Raw genomic sequence first — 14,513 nt, forward strand, 5'->3', positions numbered from 1 at the left:
GTGGCAGCAGGAGTCGCAGCAAGAGGCCTAAGCTCCCGGTATCAGCTAGTGGTCGTGTCTCGACCAGCAACCCATTTGCAGTCATTGATTGGTTTACACGGTCATCCACTTCATCACAAGTGACATCTGATACCCCCAGTCAACAGTCGATTGGTTCCTCAGACACAACCCTCAGTTGGCATGGCCCAGGAGCAGTCCCTGTCCTCCCATTGCCTCTGTCCTATGCTGTTCCCTCCCCTACAGAAGTATCTTATGCTATGGGTTCAGCTCCACTATTCACTTAGGACGATCTAATAGAGGACAGCCAGCAGCTACTGCTCAGCCAACAAGTGGAGGAGACATCTGCTGCTTCCTCCGCTAGGCGGGCACGTAGTGATGAGGAGAGTGACATGGGAGGCGGTGTTGCCAGTGTTCAGTGTCCTGAAGCAGACACTGTTGAGGAACTTGAGGAGGACGTCAGTGACATGCAGACACTTGTTGATGATGTTGAAGCCGATAGCAATTGGGAGCCGGGTGCAGAAGGGGCTTCATCCTCATCAGGAGCAGAGAGTTGCAGGTTGCCCGTGAGGCAGCAGCTGAGCCAGCAAGGTGGTAGCATGGTTGGCAGTCGGCATGGTGGCAGAAGTGGAAATTCTGGAGCCAAACGTGCTCGGGGGAGACCACCTGCTTCGCAGCAGCTTACCTCCCTGGGAGGTAGTGGAACAGGTGTTCCTGGAGACAGCGGAGGTAGCCGTCAATTAGTGCGGACTGTTGGTGGGAAAATCAGCTACTCGGCAGTGTGGCAGTTTTTCGTCAAGCATCCGGAGGAGGTTCACATAGCCACATGCAAGATATGTCAGGAGAAGGTGAAGCGGGGCCAGGGTTTCACCATGGCCCTGCGTCAACATACGCTGAGCCACTATAAAGTGGCCTGGGAGAACCGTGGCTCCGATGTATTGGTCCAGCCTGCAGCATCACCCAGTGGCACGCAGCTCCCTATTTCAACCAGCCAAGGATCCACCACCTCAGCGAAGGGAGCTGTGTGTCATACCCTCCTTCTGGCGCTCCAGATCCTCCTGCTCCTCATACTTTTAGTCAGCCATTCCGCCAACAATCCATCAACGAAGCCATGTCCAAGAGACAACAGTATGCCCCCACTCATCCAATGGCACAGAAGCTGAATGTCCTCCTGTCCAAGTTGCTGGTTCTGCAGTCCCTCCCTTTTCAAGTGGTGGACTCTGCGCCTTTCAGAGAACTGATGGCTTGTGCCGAGCCGAGGTGGAGAGTGCCAAGCTATAATTTCTTTGCGAAGAAGGCAGGTCCAGCCCTGCACAATTTTTTGAAAGAGAAGGTGGGCCAGTTATTGAGCCTGTCGGTGTTTACCAAAGTGCACAACAGCGCAGACGTCTGGAGCTGTAACTATGGTCAGGGACAATACATGTCCTTTACGGCTCACTGGGTCAGTGTGGTTCCTGCACAGTCACAAAACCAACTTGGACAGTTCACGCCGCTTCCTCCTCCATGCTCTCAGGCCGTTGGTCCTGTGACAGTGTGCGACTCTGCCTCCTCATCCTCCACAGTCTCCTCAGCCTCCACTGCCCAGACAAGTCTCAGTTGCCCTTCATCATACCATGTGTGCAGGACACGGCAGAGTTACGCTGTTCTTCACAGGGTTTGCCTTGGCAAAAAGAGTCAGACAGGGGAGGAACTGCTAAAAGTCATTTGTAAAGAAATCGAAGCATGGCTTACTCCACGAAAACTGGAAATGGGAACCATGGTGACTGACAACTGGAAGAACATCTTGCATGCTCTGCGACTGGGAAGGCTGAGCCATGCGCCCTGCATGGCACACGTGTTCAATCTAGTTATGAAGCAGTTCCTTAAGTGTTCCCCCCCATTTGCAAGACATCATAATAATGGGAAAGAAACTTTGAATGCCCCTCAGCCACTTGTACACCGCAAAGCACACCCTCCTTGAGCTGAAGCGTCAGATCGGTATCCCCCAACATAGTCTGATTTGTGACGTTGCCACACGTTGGAATTCCACGCTCCATATGTTGGACTGACTGTACAAACAGAGAAAAGCCATCACCGATGATCTTGATGATCCAAGCGGATAGGGGTACTCCCATGTGTAACTTCAATGTGAACCAGTGGCAGCTCATACGTGACACCTGCTGTTTGCTCAGGCCCTTTGAGGAAGCCACATTATTAGTAAGTCGCCAGGATTACGGGTTGTACAACGTCATTCCACTGCTTCATTTCTTACATCACATGTTGGAAATGATGGCTGGTCAGGGCACTGGAGACGTGGCGCCTACATGTCACAGCCACATGAGCCCTGTGGGAGCTGAACTGGAGGAGGAGGGGGAGGGGCATAGTGGAGCACAGTTTAGTTTTCTTGAGATTGGTGGTGCTTCTAGTCATCTGACAGGAGAGGAGGAGCATGATCAACTAGAGGAGCTAGAGGGTTATGAGGAAGGCGAGACAGAGGACCCAGACACACCATGGCAATATGCAGTGGAGATGGAGGCAGGTAGTCCCTCCGAGTCATTTGCACATATGGCAAATTGCATGCTCACTTGCTTGCGTAGTTACAGCCAAATTGTCACCATTCGTCAGCGGGATGACTTATGAATCTCTACCTTATTGGACCCTCGCTACCGACACAAAATAGGGGCCTTTTTCACACCCACTGAGAGGGAGGACAAAGTGACCTACTACAGAGGCATCCTATGTAGCCAGTTGGCCGATGCCTATTGGTGCCATCGTCCATCCTCTTGCAGGTCTAAATCGGGGGGCCCCTTGCGCTCACCTTCCACTGCCATGGCTGCTGGGGAGGGGTGGGGTGGCAGGAGCAGTACCAGCTCCATCAGCAGCAGCCTGAGACTACAGTCGCTGATGAGTAGCTTTCTTCACCCGCATAGTGAAGCAACTCATCAGCAGCAGGTACACCTGGAGCAGGACCTGAACCAGCAGGTGGTGGCATACCTTGACATGCTCATATCAACACACCTTGAAGATCCGCTGGACTTCTGGGCAGCCAAACTTGATTTGCGGCTGCAACTAACAGAGTTTGCCCAGAAAAGCTGTCCTGCCCAGCCAGTAGTGTGCCATCAGAGTGGGTGTTTAGTGTGGCGGGGGCCATAGTCAACCCAAGGAGAACTCGTCTTTCCATGAAAAATGGGGAGAGACTGACCTTTGTGAAGATGAATCAGGCATGGATCAGCCAGGATTTCCAACCACTAATGCCTGATGCATCAGAGTACATTGACCATGCTGCCACACCAACACTTCACAAATATGGATAGTGCCAAACAGATTTAAGGCGCTGCTCCCCAATTACAAACATTCCTCCGCATCAGACCTTTTTTCACCCACCTTTGTCACAGGGTAGTAGTATTGCCACCCACCACACCACTCTGTCACCAGGTCATTTCAGGACTCCTGATGCTGCTGCCACCTCCAGGCTGTCTCATTCGGCCACTATATGGTCTCTTCTCATGCTTCAGCCAACTCCAGGCTGTGCTATTCAGCCATTATATGGTCTCCTCATGTGTCAGCCACCTCCAGGCTGTGCCATTCAGCCACTATGTGGTCTCTTCATGCTGCCATACACTCCAGGCTGTGCCATTCAGCCACTATATGGTCTCCTCATGCTTCAGCCAACTCCAGGCTGTGCCATTCAGCCACTATATGGTCTCCTCATTCTTCAGCCAACTCAAGGCTGTGCCATTCAGCCACTATATGGTCTCCTCATGCTTCAGCCAAATCCAGGTTGTGCCATTCAGACACTACATGGTCTCCCTATGCTGCCACAAACTCCAGGCTGTGCCATTCAGCCACTATATGGTCTCATACTGATTCCTACTCCAGGCTGTCTCATTAAACCACTATATGGTCTCCTCATGCATCATCCACCTCCAGGCTGTACCATTCAGCCACTATATAGTCTCTTCTTGCTGCCACAAACTCCAGGCTGTGCCATTCAACCACTATGTGGTCTCCTCATGCTTCAGCCACCTCCAGGCTGTGCCATTCAGCCACTATATGGTCTCCACATGCTTCAGTCAAATCCAGGCTGTGCCATTCAGACACTATGTGGTCTCCCCATGCTGCCACAAACTCCAGGCAGTGTTTCAGCCACTATATGGTCTCCTCCTACTGATGCCACCTCCAGGCTCTGTCATTGTGCTGCCATGTGACGTGTGACTCCGGGGCACGGGACACTAAGACTTGGGAGTTAAAAGTTCAATTTCAAAATCCTCAATTTCGATTTCAAAATCTTAAATTTCTTTTTAAAATTCTTAAATTTCAATGGTCTCCTCATGCTTTTGCCAACTCCAGACTGTGCCACTCAGACACTATATGGTCTCCTCATGCTTCAGCCAACTCCGGGCTGTGTCATTCAGGCAATATATGGTTTACTGATGCTGCTGGGTCTGGGAATAAAAATGTTGTTATGGTAGCACTAGCTTCCCAAAATCTTCAGTTTAAATTTCATAATTCATCTTTTAATTTTAGGATTTGTGAAGCCCTAGTGTCTACTCATACTGCTGCCAACTCCAGGCTGTGCCATTCAGACAATATATGGTCTCCTCATACTTCAGCCAACTCCAGGCTGTGTCATTCAGGCAATATATGGTTCACTGATGCTTCTGGGCCTGGGTATGGCCCTAAAAATGTTGTTATGGTAGCACTAGCTACCCAAAGTCTTCAATTTAGGTTTCTGAATTCATCTTTTAATCTTAGGTATTGTGAAGCCCTAGTGTCTACTCATTCTGCTGCCAACTCCAGGCTGTGCCATTTAGCCACTATATTGTCTTCTCATGCTTCAGCCACCTCCAGGATCTGTTATTGTACAGTGATTCTAAAAGCGATGCCTGTAATCTGCATGTCATTCTGAATAACAGTATTATTTCACTACCACAGCACACTCCATATGCGTGTTAGAACAAAGCAAAGTGTTCTACACCCCTATTGAGGCTCTCTGTAGTCCAGAAATAGCCCTTTTTTAAATATAGATTCTGCACAAGTACATTTGGATCGAAACAAATTTTTTAGAAAAATTTGGCGAATCGTCCGAATCTAATTTTTCAAAAGTTCGCTCATCTCTACTCACGACCACAGGGCCGGAGTATTGTGACGTCACGACTCCGCACCTATGTGACATCACGTCCCGCCCCCTCAATGCATGTCTATGGGAGGGGGCATGGATGCCCTATACTTGCATTAAGGGGGCCGGGCGTGACGTCACATGGGGCAGAGTCGTGACATCACGGTTCTCCAGCCCCATGGTCGTGAGGCTTCAGACTCGGATGCTGCATGAGAGATTGCGCTGCTCCCCAGCGGCGGGACCCCCGTGAACAGATATCTTATCCCCTATCCTTTGGATAGGGGATAAGATCTTTTAGGGCCGGAGTACCCCTTTAAAAATGCAAACAAGCAATAATTGCCATAAGCGGAAACATTGCTGTATTTTTTTAATGCTGCATCGGAAACAAAATAATTGGATCTTGGATACACTGATATCTTTCCGCATTTTCATCTTAACTTAAAACATAGGGGGAGATATTCAAATACTACTGTAATATCTGTTCCAGCATTGTTAATCACACTTTTTTTTTCTCCTCACATTTTCAAAGGTCTCTTTTGCTGCTTTAAAAATATCAAAATATGTGAGCTTACACTTTTGGTTTTTTTTTTTCGCGCCAAAAATGACGATTTTGGTGCCCCAAAATTATTTAACTTTGCCGCCATCTTTAAAAAAAAACTACAACCATTTCTGTGATTTCTGCAAGAGCAAAGAGCTGGTGTGAAATTTTTTATGTAAACTGGACTCTCACCACTCAGAAAATATCATGTAAAACATGAAATTTACATAACCATGCCCGCTTTAGCAAAACTGTTGTGACTTGGATCATTCTCATGTAAAACACTTTGTATAACTAATGGAAACTTTTTTGTGATAAAAATTTTGGCGAAAAACACAACATTTTTTACATGAAGAGTTTTAAATATGACCCCCAGTGAGTCATGTCTGACCTGCCATATTGTTCTTTTGTGTTTCTGTCCTGGCCAATAAAGGAAACGACAGGTGATATTTTGATCTTGTCAAATGCCTCAGCGACATTTCAGTAGATTTAAATAACTGAACCTTCCCTTTAAAAATATTGGTAAGTTGCTGCTCAAACATAGAATCATGTGTAATAGCAACATTCTGAGTGTAGGAGTGATGTTAATTGATCATTTCTATCTGCAGATGTGTGGTATTTAGGAATTTAAAGGGGTACTCCGGTGGAAAATTATTTTTTTAAATCAACTGGTGCCACAAAGTTAAATAGATTTGTAAATTACTTCTATTTAAAAATCTTAATCGTTCCAGTATTTATCAGCGGCTGTAGGCTGCAGAGGAAGTTGCATTTCTTTCTGGTATTGTTATCTATCTGACCACAGTGCTCTCTGCTGACACCTCTGTCCATGTCAGGAACTGACCAGAGCAGTATAGGTTTGCTATGGGGATTTGGTTGGTCTCTGGACAGTTCCTGACATGGACAGAGGTGTCAGCAGAGAGCACTGTGGTCAGACGGAAAATGATGCCCGAAAGAAATACAACTTTCTCTGCAGCATACAGCGGCTGATAAGTACTGGAAGGATTAAGATCTTTAAATAGAAGTTATTTACAATTCTTTTCAACTTTCTGGCACTAGTTGATTTAAAAAAAATTGTTTTCCACCGGAGTACCCCTTTAAGATTTTTTTCTCAGTACTTAGTATTCAGGTGGCAGACAAAAGCTATCTGTAGCTCAAGACCCAAACTCTGGCAACCATGGATACAGTGCTATTGTAATAATAAATTGACAACTATATTGAGCTTGGTAATAAATATTATAAGATGAGATAATTAGATGGCCAAAAAATAAAGCATAACTAAATTATCATTACAGCCATCTGACTTCATACCAATTTTGTTTTGATAGTTTTTGGCATAAAATGCTGGCTGTTCAAGGGAAATATGCTTTACCATGGTAACCAGTAAATGGAAAAAAGAGACTCCCCAGTAGCCTTTTAATCCCTTAAAGTGGCCTATATTTCGGCCTGAAGGACCAAGGCCTATTTTTCAAATTTGACCTGTCTCACTTTAAGTGCTAATGACTAAAGGAAAACTGTCACCCGCACTAACCAGTATTACTACTTTGAGCAGATTTGTGGCTTTGTTTTTCTTCTTTTTACGATTATGCAAAGTAGCAGCTTGGGGCACGGGCAGGGTTACGATCTCTTCTTTAACCACGATGACGTAACCGTTGTTTGTTCAGTGCTTGACCAGGCTCATAAATATTTATATTGTCCCTCTGCCTCCGTGCTCAGCTTGCAGTACGATTACTGTGATACTCAATTTATATAGTTTTTTAAAATGTTTTTCTTCCTTTGCACAACAAAATCACTTAAAAAAACAAACAAACCTATATTCTGACAGCCATAACTTTTTTTTATTTCTCGACGATCGAGTTGTGTAAAGTCTTATCTTTTTGCAATAAGCAATGTATTTTATATTTTTACTGTTTTGGGGTATATATTTTGATAATTTTCTATTAATTTGTTTGGGGATGAATAATAATAATTACATTATTGTTTTTTATGTTTTTCTTGTTTTGTTTTTATGGTGTTCTTCATGCAGTATAAATAACATGTTATCTTCATTCTACAGATCGGTTTGATTAAAGGGGTATTCCGCCCCTAGACATTTTATCCCCTATCCAAAGGATAGGGGATAAGATGTCAGATCACTGTGGTCCCGCTGCTGGGGACCCCTGGGATCCCCGCTACGGCACCGCGCTATCATTACAGCACAGAGCGAGTTCGCTCTGCATGTAATGATGGGCGGTACAGGGGCCAGAGCATTGTTACTTCACCGCTCCGCCCCTCGTGATGTCACGGCCCGCCCCTTTCAATACAAGTCTATGGGAGGGGGCGTGGCGGTCGCCACGCCCCCTCCCATAGACTTGCATTAAGGGGATGGGCCGTGATGTCACGAGGGGCGGCGCCATGACGTCACGCTGCTCCGTCCCCTGTATCGCCCGTCATTACGCACAGAGCGAACTCGCTCTGTGCTGTAATGATAGCGCTGTGCAGCAGCGGGGATCCCGGGGGTCCCCAGCAGCGGGACCGCGGCGATCTGACATCTTATCCCCTATCCTTTGGATAGGTGATAAAATGTCTAGGGGCGGAATACCCCTTTAAGGTGATAAATTCATTAACTTTTTATACTTTTTTATAAGTTTTTCTTCCTTTTAACAAAAAAATCTATACATTTTTTTTCTCGCTTTTTTGTATTTTTATATTTTGACAACCATAAAATTTTTATTTTTTATTCAACCGAGTTACCTTATGATACATTTTATTCCGCTTTTTTGGAGGCAAGGGGAAAAAAATTAGCAATTCTGGCATTTTTTTTATAGAGTTTACTAGAGATGAGCTAATCGAATCTGACGAATCCGAATTTGCTACGAATTTCCGTAAAAATTTGATACGCAATGTATGTGAATGTCGCCCCGATTCGATCGCACAAATCACTTTATTAAACTCCATTTAGTGCAGTCCAGGCTCCAGGGCATCTAAAATGGCGGATCCACATGTGAGGACATGGGGGCATGGAATCCTGGGAAGGCGGGAACAAAGGTAGGCATAATGACCCTGAATCACATGCATCATGCAGCCTATCAGCAGCCAGCCACCCCTGTAATGTCACAGCCCTATAAAATTGTCAGCCAGCTTGCGGCCAGTCGCTTCAGCCTTTTATTTCAGAGAGAGAGAGAAGAACAGACAGCGGTGTGTGTTGCACAGAAAAGCATTTTTACAGCAGTGATTCACCTCACAGTCACCTCAGCATTCTATTGCAGAGAAAGAGGGACAGAGAGCAGTGTGTGTTGCACAGAAAAGCATTTTTACAGTAGCGATTCACCTCAAGCCCAAATCCAGCCTAGAAACACTGATAGGGAAGGGAGTGAGATTGAGAGAGAAAGTGCAATTTTGTGTGTAGTACACAGCGAATGTGTGCTGCAGCACTGGTGTGTACAACAACTGAAAAGCTAATAGTAGCCAGCCAGTTAGGGTGAGCAGTGCACTAAAAGCATATTGTCCTCTATTAAGTGCAACCTGTGTGTACATCTAAGTGGTGTACCATTGTATTCCTGTTAAAGTCTTAAGGGCCTAGATACTGTGAAAGGCCAGCCAAAAGTACACACCTGCTGGTGTTGTAGACAAATACTGTTTTAAGCGTAGTGGAGCGTATTGTACTCCCCTCATATATGCACTAAGTATGTCACACAGAGAAGTGCCAGGACTTGCACAAAGGAGTGTCCTGAATTCGGAATATACAAAAGATCAGTTGAGTCCCCGATTTGTAAAGTTCAATATAACAATACATAAGTCCTGCGAGACTAACTAATGTGCAATATCGATTAAAAAAATAAAGTTGGAAGAATCTTCAATTTTTCAAGATACGCGAGTCATGTTTTTTAAAATCACTCACTATATGAAATGTTTAAGTTGGCAAGCTGCTAGCATTTAATTGCCCTACATGTGTGTTATATTCAGAGGCCTAAAATCATCAGGCCAAGGTTACAGCAGACTAGGGGCGAGTGGCAGCAGGAGTCGCAGTCATGTCTCGACCTATAACCCATCTGCCATCATCGACTGGTTAACAAGGTCATCCACTTCATCACAAGTGACATCTGACACCCCTAGTCAACAGCCGGTAGGTTCCTCAGACACAACCCTCAGTTGGCATTGCCCGGGAGCAGTCCCTGTCCTCCCATTGCCTCTGTCCTATGTTGTTCCCTCCCCCACAGAAGTATCTTATGCTTTGAGTTCAGCTCCACTATTTAGTGAGGACGATCTACTAGAGGACAGTCAGCAGCTACTGCCCAGTCAAGAAGTGGAGGAGACATCCGCTGATTCCTCCACTGGGCGGGCCAGTAGTGATGAGGAGAGTGGCGTGGGAGGTGGTGTTGCAAGCGTTCAGGCTCCTGAAGCAGACACTGTTGAGGAACCTGAGGAGGACATCAGTGACATGCAGACACAACTCAATGATGATGAAGCCGATCGCACTTGGGAGCCGGGTGCAGAAGGGGCTTCATCATCATCAGATGAAGAGGGTTGCAGGTTGCCCGTGAGGCCGCAGCTGAGCCAGCAAGGTGGTTGCATGGTTTGCAGTCAGCATGGTGGCAGAAGTGGAAAGTCTGGAGCCAAACTTGCACAGGGTAGACCCCCTGCTTTATGGCAGCCTACCTTCCCGGGAGGTAGTGGAACAGGGGTTCCTGGAGACAGCGGCAGTAGCAGTCAATCAGTGTGGACTGTTGGTGGGAAAATCAGTTACTCGGCGGTGTGTCAGTTTTTCTTTTTTTTTTGTATTAAAATTTTTTATTAAGGTTTTCAAGATAAACGGTGTGTCAGTTTTTCATCAAGTATACGGAGGGTGTCAACCTGGCCACATGCAAGATGGGTTGGCAGAAGGTGAAGCGTGACCAGGGTCCCAATGTTGGCACCACGGCCCTGTGTCAACATATGCAGCGTCACCATAAAGAGTTCTGGGAGAACCGTGGCTCCAATGTAGTGGTCCAGCCTGCTGCATCACCTAGTGGCACGCCGCTCCTGTTTCAGCCAGCCAAGCTCCACCACCTAAGCTGAAGGGAGCTGTATGTCATACACATCTTCTGTTGCTTCAGATTCTCCTGCTCCTCCTGCTTCGAGTCAGTCATTCTGCCAACAATCCATCGGTGAAGCCATGTCCAAGAGACAACAGTATGCACCCACTCATCCAACGGCCCAGAAGCTGAATGTTCTCCTGTCCAAGTTGCTGGTGCTACAGTCCCTCTCTTTTCAAGTGGTGCACTCTGCACCTTTCAGACAACTGATGGCTTGTGCCAAGCCGTGGTGGAGAGTCCCAAGCCGTCATTCATCAAATCATTCATCAAGAAATCAAATAATGGCTTACTCCACGAAAACTGGAAATGGGAACCATGGTGACCGACAAGGAGAAGAACAAGGAAGCCTGAGACATGCGCGCTGCATGGCACATGTGTTCAATGTGGTTGCCACGTGGTTCCTGAAGTGCTCCCCCAATATGCAAGACATCCTAACAATGGGAAGGAAACTTTACATGCACTTAAGCCATTCGTACACCACAAAGCACACCCTCCTTGAGCTGCAGCGTCAGAACGGTGTGCCCCAAGATAGTCTTATTTGCGACATTTCCACATGTTGTAATTCCACCTTCCATATGTTGGACCGACTATACGAAAAGAGAAAAGCCATCACCGATTTCTTGATGATCCAAGTGGATAGGGGGACTCCCCTGTGTAACTTCAATGTCAACCAGTTGGCAGCTCATACGTGACACCTGCTGTTTGCTCAGGCCCTTGAGGAAGCCACATTATTAGTCAGTCACCAGGATTACGAGATGAACAATATCATTCCACTGCTTCATCTACTACAACACGTGTTGGAAAAAATGACTGGTCAGGGCACTGGAGATGTGCAATTCCATATACAGAAATAGGGGAGCTTAACCACAATATTGAAATGGGTTGCTACTCTCAGGGCTTAGCAACTTCCTCAGGGGTGTTGTGAGGAAGTCGCTTGTGATCGAATGCATGGGGTTCCTGTGGCCCCGTTTCTGCTCTACCATCTGGATCACTGGCTCCCATTTGGTTTGCTATGCTTGTAAATGGGATGTGTTTACTTAACCTTTATTCTTGGCTATATAATGTTCAAACTTGTTCTGCATAATGACCGTGTACATACTATAGCCTTGAATATTATTGCATATATCGCTTTACACACCAGTATAGTACTCATAATAGTACCCATAAGGATCCATAATTCCCATACATTTATTGAATACTTTGTGTATTGTGTTATATTTATGCAGCATAGTAATTTGGAGCATTGTTTATGACTTATTATTAGCTTGCTGGACGGGGTAATATCTCGGGAGTGGGGGTTCATGGCCCTGAGATAGTGTTGTGGCTCTAATGAGCATTTTAAATGTTTTTGTCTATGTGACCATTATGCATGTTGTTTTTTGATATTTATTAATATCTTGTCATATAATTGTTAATACAGTGGTGTGCACTTTAAATTCAGTTGTTGCTTTTCTTGGAGGATGCACTGGAGATGTGGTGCCTACATCTCACGGCCACATGAGCCTTGTGGGGGCTGAACTGGAGGAGGAGGGGGAAGGGACACGGTGGAGCACAGTTTAGGTTTCGTGAAATGGGAGGTTTTTCTAGTCATCTGACAGGAGAGGAGGAGCAGGAGCAGCTAGAGGAGCTAGAAGGTTATGAGGAAGGCGAGACAGAGGAGCCAGACACACCATGGCAGTATGCAGTGGGGATGGAGACAGGGAGTCCCTCCGAGTCACTTGCACAAAAGTCATGATGCATGCTTGCTTGCTTGCATAGTGACAGCCGAATTGTCACCATTCGGCACCGGGATGACTTCTACATCTTCATCTTATTGGACCTTCACTACTGGCACAAAATGGGGCCTTTTTTACACCCACTGAGAGGGAGGAAAAACCGACCTACTACAGAGACATCCTACGTAGTCAGCTGGTCGATGCCTATCTGCGCCATCATCCATCCTTTCGCAGGTCTGACTCGGGGGCCCCTCTGTGCTCACCTTCCACTGCCATGGCTACTGGGAAGGGGTGGGGTGGCAGAAGCAGTACCAGCTCTATCAGCAGCAGCCTAAGTCTACAGTCATTGATGAGTAGCTTTCTTCACCCGCATAGTGAAGCAACTCATCAGCAGCAGGTAGACCTAGAGCAGTACCTGAACCAGCAGGTGGTGGCATACCTTGACATGACCATGCCAACACATCTTGAAGATCCACTGGACTTTATTTGTGAGCACAACTAGCAGAGTTTTCCCAGGAAAAGCTGTCCTGCCTGGTCAGCGGTGTGCCATCAGAGTGGGTGTTTAGTACTGCGGGGGCCATAGTAACCCCAAAGAGAACTCATCTGTCCATGAAAAATGTGGAGAGACTGACCTTTGTGAAGATGAATCAGGAATGGATCAGCCATGATTTCAACCAAACAATGCCTGATGCAACAGAATAGATTGACCGCTGTCATGCCCCCTCCCATAGGCTTGCATTCAGGGGACGTGATTGACAGTAATCAGACCCAGGACCCCCGCGATCAGGCATCTTATCCCCCATCCTTTGGATCGGGGATAAGATGTATAAGCACCGGAGTACCCCTTTAATGATCTGGGGCCAGACACTTAATTTTTGCTCCCTGTGTCAATGAAATTCCCATGTTCTTGTTAGGGTTAATATCAATTCTCAGACTTTATTTCCTGATTTGTTTTAGGTCCAAAGATGTAAATCCATTGAATAAGTGAATGTAAAAATTATATATTATAACTTCAGCTCCATTTTTAAGTATGCATCACTTGGAAATTTGTTGTCATGACTTGCTTCAACTTTGTGTCAGCAAAGTTTTTGTTTTGTGTCAAAAGGTACAGTTTCTGATGTAATGATGTATAGTTAAATGTTGTGGTTTTGGTATGATGTTGCATTAACAATTATGCTGTCAAGTTAAGCAGCAATCATTGTCAGAACATCTCTTTTCCTTGATTTAATTAAAGACAAACATGTCAACAATGTGACAGGGAGGAATGGAAATTAGAACGTGATTATAATCAACATGCAAAATATAATTTGTGTCAGGTTCATACTTAGAAAATAAAGCTATTATTACTATTAAACCAAAAAGTTTTAATTGAGCACTCACAAAAAGAACACGCATTGTGCAATATAATTTTAATCTCGGCTTAAATGAAAATTATATCTGTAATTTATAAAAACATCTTTAGGATGTAATCATCTAGAGACTGTGATAAACAACAATTTATAATTTCCTTTATGGAAATGATAGTTAAAAAAAAGGAAAAAGTAAAGTAAATATATTGTGTATTCAGAAAACCTTATGAGATTATGTAAGTTCTTGCAAATATATGATTTGTTGTTTTGATTGGCAATGTCATGCAGGGGAAAGGTAAAGAAAAACACATTTGTCTGTATATGTCAAAGTAACATCCACATCAATGCCAGGATACAAGGTGTAACTTCAAAACATTACACTAAGAATCACATTACCTCCACTTGGCCTTGCCTTCTTTCTATATCGTATCCTAGTTCCATCACTTTAAGGGTGGGGTCACACGTAGCAGCCCGCTGGGTATTTGATGTGGATACACTACTGCCCATCCCTAGAGTGTGTCTCTAGCTGTTTTCCCTCTGTGTCCTGCTCACAGCAGCAATCCGCCGCTATGAGCAGACACAGAAGGAGGTGTGAGTCACACGTTATGCGCAGCTCTCCAGACATCGTGGCCACTCCCCTTGCTTCCTGAGCTAGGCTAAGAGCGGTCGCAATATCTGGAGTAGACTGTGCATGTATGCGTGCATCTCGCAGCTCCCTCTGAGTCTGCTCATAGCGGCGGATTGCAGGACACAGGGGGAAAATAG

Source organism: Hyla sarda, chromosome 2 (genome assembly GCF_029499605.1).
Source record: "Hyla sarda isolate aHylSar1 chromosome 2, aHylSar1.hap1, whole genome shotgun sequence".
Lineage (NCBI taxonomy): Eukaryota > Metazoa > Chordata > Amphibia > Anura > Hylidae > Hyla > Hyla sarda.